Source organism: Rattus rattus, chromosome 1, assembly GCF_011064425.1.
Source record: "Rattus rattus isolate New Zealand chromosome 1, Rrattus_CSIRO_v1, whole genome shotgun sequence".
NCBI lineage: Eukaryota > Metazoa > Chordata > Mammalia > Rodentia > Muridae > Rattus > Rattus rattus.
In genome coordinates, this window is record NC_046154.1 from 41,303,875 (window position 1) to 41,311,709 (window position 7,835).

The window sequence follows — 7,835 nt, forward strand, 5'->3', positions numbered from 1 at the left end:
GTTCATAGAGATCGAATATCAGAAACCCTGGATGTCAGGATTTACATTACAATTCATAATATTAGCAAAATTACAGACATGAAGCTGCAACAAAAATGAATCTATGGTTGGGAGTGGGGTTGCAACAACAGGAGGAACTGTGCTAAGGATTGCAGCCTTGGGAAGGTTGACAACCCAGTACCCTGGGCATGCGCAGCTTCTCTGTCTCTCATGTCCTTTCTGCTCTGTGTAAATGCTTTTTTTTTTTAATTATTATTATTTTTTATTAACTTGAATATTTCTTATATACATTTCGAGTGTTATTCCCTTTCCCGGTTTCCGGGCAAACATCCCCTTCCCTCCCCCCCTTCCTGATGGGTGTTCCCCTCCCCACCCTCCCCCATTGCCGCCCTCTCCCCAACAGTCTAGTTCACTGGGGGTTCAGTCTTAGCAGGACCCAGGGCTTCCCCTTCCACTGGTGCTCTTACTAGGATATTCATTGCTACCTATGAGGTCAGAGTCCAGGGTCAGTCCATGTATAGTCTTTAGGTAGTGGCTTAGTCCCTGGAGTAAATGCTTTTTTATGTCACATATCAGGAGGCTCTTACCCTGCTCCACCTCTGCACCCTGCCCTCTGGCTGAGCTCCCTGCTCAAACGTTCCCTAGCCTCTCTAGCCTGCTCAGGGCAGCTCTCCCAGGCAGGCAGACCCCTCCACACCCAGCTTCCTGCTTGAGCTTCCAGCTGTCTGCAGTGTTTATCTGAACTTGAGATAAGCTCATCTGCGCATGTCAGGCTTCTTCTGACTCCCCACAGCGTCTGCTCAGTGGGTTCCCGAGCTGGGCACCAAGACCTGGATTCTCCATGCTGCCAGTGCTCTGGCCTAGTTCTTAGGGAGGCTGCAGATGAGTCCAGCTGTGAGCAAATGCCTGCAGGCAAGGACTGACTTCAAGTGCAGATGTGCTGACATGGCCGCTATGCTGACAGAAGTGTGTCCCCACCCTCCCTGCCATCCCAGCTACTCCAGCAAGGTTAAGGAACTCTGCCCTAGGCATTCCCAGCCACTCCAGAGTCTTAGGCAGGAGGATCAAAAATCCAAGGCTTCTATGAACTACTGACTCACTATGTAGACCAGGCTGGCCTCATACTCACAGAGATCTGCCTGCCTCTGCCTCCAGTGCGACTCCCTGCCCAGAGCCAGGCGTTTTCTAAGTAGTAACTTCATTTAAATTCATGGAAGAACTTGACTCCAAACACAGTTATGTACTTAAATGCTGGGAACTAGGCTCTTGGGGTGGGACTTGGAGACTGGGTACAATGTAGTACATAAAGATATTTTTCATATGAGATTTAGTGGCAATGGAGAGGTCAAATCACACACCTTCAGTTCCTTGTGGTTTGTTGTTGTTGTTGTTGTTGTTGTTGCTGCTGCTGCTGTTAGTTTTATTTTGTTTTGCTAGCATAGAACATTTCTTTTTTAAATTAATTACTTTATTTACTTTATATCCCAATCACAGTTTCCTCTCTCCTTCCTCCCAGTCCCTTCCTTTCTCCTTCCACCCCTACCACACACACACACACACACACACACACACACACACACACACACACACACCTCTCCTTCCTACCTCTTTTTTTCGGAGCTGGGGACCGAACCCAGGGCCTTGCGCTTGCTAGGCAATCGCTCTACCACTGAGCTAAATCCCCACACCCAAGGTGCTGGACTTTGGCTTCTCTTCCCTCACTGCTTCTCCTGCCCTTCCTAACCTCAAGACCCTTAGCAGGACCTCTGAGAATCCAGAACTTCTAAACTCACACCCAAGCTGGACTTTGGCTTCTCTTCCCTCACTGCTTCTCCTGGGAGCCCTTCCTTAACCAAATGTAGCCTTAGGGACACTTGCTTGGGTCACTGTGTATCAGAGCTTGTGTTAGGGCTAGAGCCATGCTCAGTGCTCAAGTCCCCTTGCTGTGCCAAGGTCCGTGCACCCACAATGAAGAGCTTATGACCTCTGACTTCAGCTCCAGAGGATCCCACGCCCTCTTCACACCTCCAAGGGCACCTACATGGACATAGCATATGCACACACATACACATATAAACAAATGAAGAATCTTAAGAACTCAGTAAAGCTGGAGGCTGAGCTGTTGTTTAGTTCAAGGCCAGCCTGGGCTGCATAGTGAGACACCGTCTCACAAAACAAAACACCAGAGTGAGCCTTGGGTATGGTGCACACTCATATAATTCAGGAGGATGGGGTAAGGGAGTGGTGAATTCAGAGGAACCTGGGCTGAGGATTAAGACAACCTCAAAACCAGAGACAAGTATGCAGGTCCTGAGGGGTGGGGAGTTAGACATAGTCTGATTCAGGATGCAGTGATGAGAGAAGCCAAGCTACTGAGGCATTCCCCACCCCTCTTCCAAACACCTCTTTGCCTGCAGAGAAGCAGTTTTCCACTGAGGGTCTGTGTTGAAAGCATTAGTTTCTCCCGTTAGATTCCTCTGTTCTCACTATCAGTACCACGACCCGGACTTTTGTTTAACTTAGAAATAGTGATATTGTCAGAGCATGAGGACTGAGATATGAAAGAGAAATTACAGGAACCCCTGTGTTGTTTACAGAACTTCCATGCCTCCCTCTTAAAATAAACAAATGATTTGTTTGTTTCTTCATTTGACTTTAAGTTTTTGGGGTAGGATTGCTCTGTGTCACCCTGGCTGACCTGGGTGTCTTCATCCTCACAGAGTTCTGCTTGCCTTTGCCTCCGAGTGCTGGGTTAAAGGTGTATGCCATTCGGCTGGGATAAATACATGATATTTTAAATGGAAATACAATTATTGAGAATATATTAAGACCAATGCATAACACGATCCAATAAGAAATAACAAAGCAGGAAGTAGACTTGCAGAGATGTGCAGGGAATGGATAAAGCCGTCCACCCTGGGCCCTGTGTACACAGGATAGCATGGGGCAGACAGCTAAGCCCTTCAGGCTTCCCCAGGAGCAGCTTTCCTCTTCTTGGAAGCAACTGATCCACCCAGTGAGCTCTTCCATTCCGTCCTCTGCTCTTTAGAGCCCAAGGCCATAACGATCTCTAATGAGCCAGACACTGGGAATGGGACCCAGGGTGAGTAAGCAGCCTGAGGCAATGGCTTATCAGAAGCACATCAAAGCCCTTTAAGGGAAAGATGAGGCCTACCTGGAGGAGAAAATATGCTAAGCCTAGGAAAGATGTGTTCTAGTTCCTGGCTGTCTGCTGTAGAAAGGCAGGACATGGATCTACATCTCGGGGACATTTCTACTTGCCAGTTCCATTGATCTGGTGGCATTGGAGATGGCACAGATCTCCTCTGCTGGCCATGGTGACTCAGTGGGGGACAAGGACAGAAAGTACCCAATGGTCATTTGGATCAGTGCTAAGGATTGTAGCCTTGGAAAGGTTGACAACCCAGTGCCCTGGGCATGTGCAGCTTCTCTGTCTCTCATGTCCCTTCTGCTCTGTGTAATGCTTTTATATGTCACATTTCAGGAGGCTCTTAGCCAGCTGGGGTTCTGCACCCTGCCCTCTGGCTGAGCTCCCTGCTCAAACGTTCCCTAGCATACTCTCTAGCCTGCTCAGGGCAGCTCTCCCAGGCAGGCAGACCCCTCCACACCCAGCTTCCTGCTTGAGCTTCCAGCTGTCTGCAGTGTTTATCTGAACTCAAGATGAGCTCATCTGCGCATGTCAGGCTTCTTCTGACTCCCCCCAGCGTCTGCTCAGTGGATTCCCAAGCTGGGCACCAAGACCTGGATGCTCCATGCTGCCAGTGCTCTGGCCTAGTTCTTAGGGAGGCTGCAGATGAGTCCAGCTGTGACCAAATGCCTGCAGGCAAGGACTGACTTCAAGTGCAGATGTGCTGACATGGCCACTATGCTGACAGAGATGTGTCTCCGCCCTCCCTCTCATGGCTTTACAGGACCTTCTGCATGGTTTACTCGCCTTCCATGCCTCCCTTTTTTCATAAAACGATGATTTTTTTGGTTTGTTCATTTGTTTTTCAGCTTTTAGTGTTTGGATTTTTGCGACAGGATTTCTCTGTGTAACCCTGGCTGTCCTGTGTAACACGTAGACCGTCATACATCACAATCGAATAAGAAATGACAAACACGGAAGTGGATGGGCAGAATTGAGCAAAGATTGGATAAAGCAGTCCACCCCGAGCAAAGAGAATCCAAGATCCAATGTTGCCACTGGGGCAGAATCAATGAGGGCAATCACAAAGGAACACGGGGTAACTTTGTCCTCTCCAAAGGAGTAGAGTCGGTCAAGCAACTCCATTCTCAGATCTGCAATGCAGGGTACGGAGTTCTGTGGAATGGAAGGCTGTGTTTGATCCTCAGCGCCCAGGACGAGAGGGAGAAGGCTGGGCAGCACCCAGAGGCCATGCAATTAGTCCAGCCGTCCATTAAAAATGAGAAACCATGATTTTGGACACACTACCCATAAACGTGTAATTTTGTAGCATATAAAAGTAAAACCTGATGGGGAGGGGGCACTAGGAAAGCTGATTCTCTGTTAGTGAAGTTAGGATGCCTTAAATTCAAAGTAGATGTTACAACTCTAGAATGTCAAGTGTAACTCCCAAGGAACACCTTTATCAAGTACGCAAAGAGAGTATAGTGTGTGTGTGTGTGTGTGTGTGTGTGTGTGTGTGTGTGTGTGTATGCGTGGTTTGTCCTGTGGTGTGTGGTGTAGGGGTGTGTGTGTCTGTAGGCCACATGTTCATATATGGGATTAAAATCTTTGACCACAAAAAGACAGCAAAGCATAAAAGGAAATAGGAGCATGGGAAGAGAAGCCATAGGCCCACAGAAAATGTAGCCAATGATAGAATTATGTTCCTTCTTGACAGTAAACAGTTTAAGATGTAAATAAACTATGTTCGCAAATATAAAATCAGAAATCAGCTGTACGGTTTTTATTTTTTATTAGGTTTTTGGTTTATGTTTATGGGTGTTTGCCAGTGTGTCTGTACATGCCAGAGTACAGACAGAGTGGGTTGGATAATCTGGAATTGCAGTTACAAAGGCATGAACCACCTCGTGGGGGCTGGGAATCCAATCTGGGTTCCTGTGACAAACAGACAGCACTTTTAACCACATGAGCCACCACCCCATGATTCCCAAAGATTATATGAAGGGTTCTGGAGAGAAACGAAAACAGTTCTAAACAGTCATGCATCTAATGAACTACAAAATATATGAAAAATATTGGAGGAAATCCTGGCAGAATTGAAGGGAAAACAGAAAAGTCTGTTACAGGAGTGGGAGACTACTATGTACCCACTCAATTCTGGCTAGAACAAACCAGATAGATGTGGAAAGAGAGGGTTTGAACCACACAAGAACCCAGTAGAACAGAAGGGTTTCATTGGAAGCTGGTGCGGGCACGGGAAGAGCAGAGGCAGGGGAATCTCTTGAGTTCAACACCAGCCACTTTTACAGAGCGAACTCCAGGCCAGCCAGGGGCTACAGAAAGAAATCCTGTGTAGAAAAACCAGCCAACCAACCAGCCGAAGAAACAAAGAAAAGCAAAAACGAATCAATTAACAAACAACCGAGAACCTGCATTATTATTGAGGGGAAATGGCCGGATTCTCAGTGTTTCTGACGAGAAACTGTTTTGATTACCCCAACAATTCACGAGATGGACTCTTCTTTAAGCGGTAGAAGGAACACTAAAAATTTGGGTCATAGATTCACCTAAACACTCAACCCATGAGAACAAAGTTACTTGGGTTCAAATCTACAACCAATAGGTTATTTTTGCTTGGGTTTGGTTTTTGTTTTTCGAGCCGGGTTTTTCTGTGTATCCCTGGCTGTCTGGACTCGTCTTGCAGATCAGGCTGGCCTTGTACTTACAGAGATCCCCCTGCCTCTCTTCCTCTGGAGAGCTCTAATTAAAGGCCTGCACCACCATGCTTGACTCATAGGCAGTTCTTTAGGACCCTCTTCTCAACTTTCCTGTCACAGGATGACTGCATTAAAACCCACAAGGAGGGATGGAACGGGCAATGCGCCGAGCTGTATGCAGTGCAATCCGGGGAAGAGACGCCATGGCTGTTAGCCTTCCTCAGGCCTCAGGCTGCAACACTTTAATACAGATCTTCGGTGGTGACCAGCAGCCATAAGATTATTTCGGCTCATGAGTATAATTTCTCCTACTGATATGAATTGTAATGTAGCTACTATGTAGGATATCAAATATGCGACCCTTGTGAAAGGGCGGTTCAGCCCTGCAAAAGCGTCTGCATAAACCAGTTGAAAACCACTGCCCCAAGGCTTCTTGCTAGCAAATTCAAAACTCCCATGACCCGGACCGACCGGTTGATAGGTAGATAGGGACTTCACTAGGCTCCTCCCACAAAGGGGGTGGTGTACACGCAAGGCCCCATAAAAGTCAAAGCCTTAACGGGTTATTCCCATCCACCCCTATCACTTGAGCTCGTGGTTACCTTCGGAGACCACTCTCTGGATCGGCTTCGGTAAGTCTCGATTCTCATTGGGAAAGTGACCAACCTGGGCTGGAACTTCTAAAGAAGGGGAGGTCAGAATTGCCAGTAGTGAGGCAGAGAGAAGTCTCTGCAGAGGTCAGGGGCAGGTATGCTGAGAGCCAGGGGGTGTCATGCACGAGAAAAACCCAGCCTGTGCTGGAGCCTGTGCTGTGGAATTGTAATCAAAACAATTGTAATCATCACAACTGTCTTTGCAAGCTGCAGTGCCAGCTCTGCCCTTAAGCAGGCCTCAAAGGTGCCCAGAATGCCAGGACTCATGATCCAGATAGGGACCAGACTGCGAGTGTGGTGACCACAACTCAAGTCCCAGCACTTGAGACAGAAGCAGGAAGATCTCTGATTTTCATGCTGGCCTGGTCTGCACACGGAGTTTCGAAATAATAATTTTTAAAATAATAAAATGAAGCCAGGCATGGTGGCCCATGTCGTTAATTTCTGTAGTAAGGAGAGGAGTCAGAGGCAGATGGATCAAGGCCAGCCTGATCCACCGAGTAAATTTCATGTCAACCGGGGCTCTGTAGACACACAGTCTCAAAAATAAATACAAATTCAAATAGTCATTTTGGGGATAGAATTCTCCTCTATAGCAATTCGCTATGTAAACCAGGATAGCCTCAGACACAGAGACACATCTTCCACTCCTCCCATGGGCTGAGATTAAAGTGTGGGCCACCAGGTCTGGCCTAGGAAAGTGCTTGTGTCAATGGTCCCTCAGGTACAGGAGGTCAGAACCATGGCATCCTGAGGGCCTGAAGGTTACAGACCAGAGCCTGTGCTGTTGTGTGCACCAGAATTCCTTCCCTGCTTCCATTTTCTCAGATACTCATCCAGATCTGGCAGGTCCACTTTGTACAAATTGGAGTTGTCACCCTAGGGTGGCTCCAGCCTGACTGTCTGGGAATGTGAGTTGGAGTCATGAGAGAGGAAGCTGAAGATGCTCTTCTGGGTCTCTATTTTAAAATATTTATCCTTTGTTTTTAACATATATTCATTTTAAATATATCATATATTATGCATAATAGAATATTATATATAGAGAATAGTATATATATTATATATGAATATTAAGTATTATATATATTTATATATTGTATAATTAAAACACCATGTTTCCTAGTTGATGAAAATGAGTGTATGTGTCTCTGAGGGACAAAAGAGAGAGTTGGGTCCACTTGAACTGGAGTCTTTCATTGGCCACAGACGATGGCTCTTGAGGTCTATTGGTTTGGAACGGTTATGCTCTGGTGTTTGGTTGGTTAAGCTGTGTGTGTGTTTGTTTCATTTTTGTGTTTGTTGTTTTTCTCG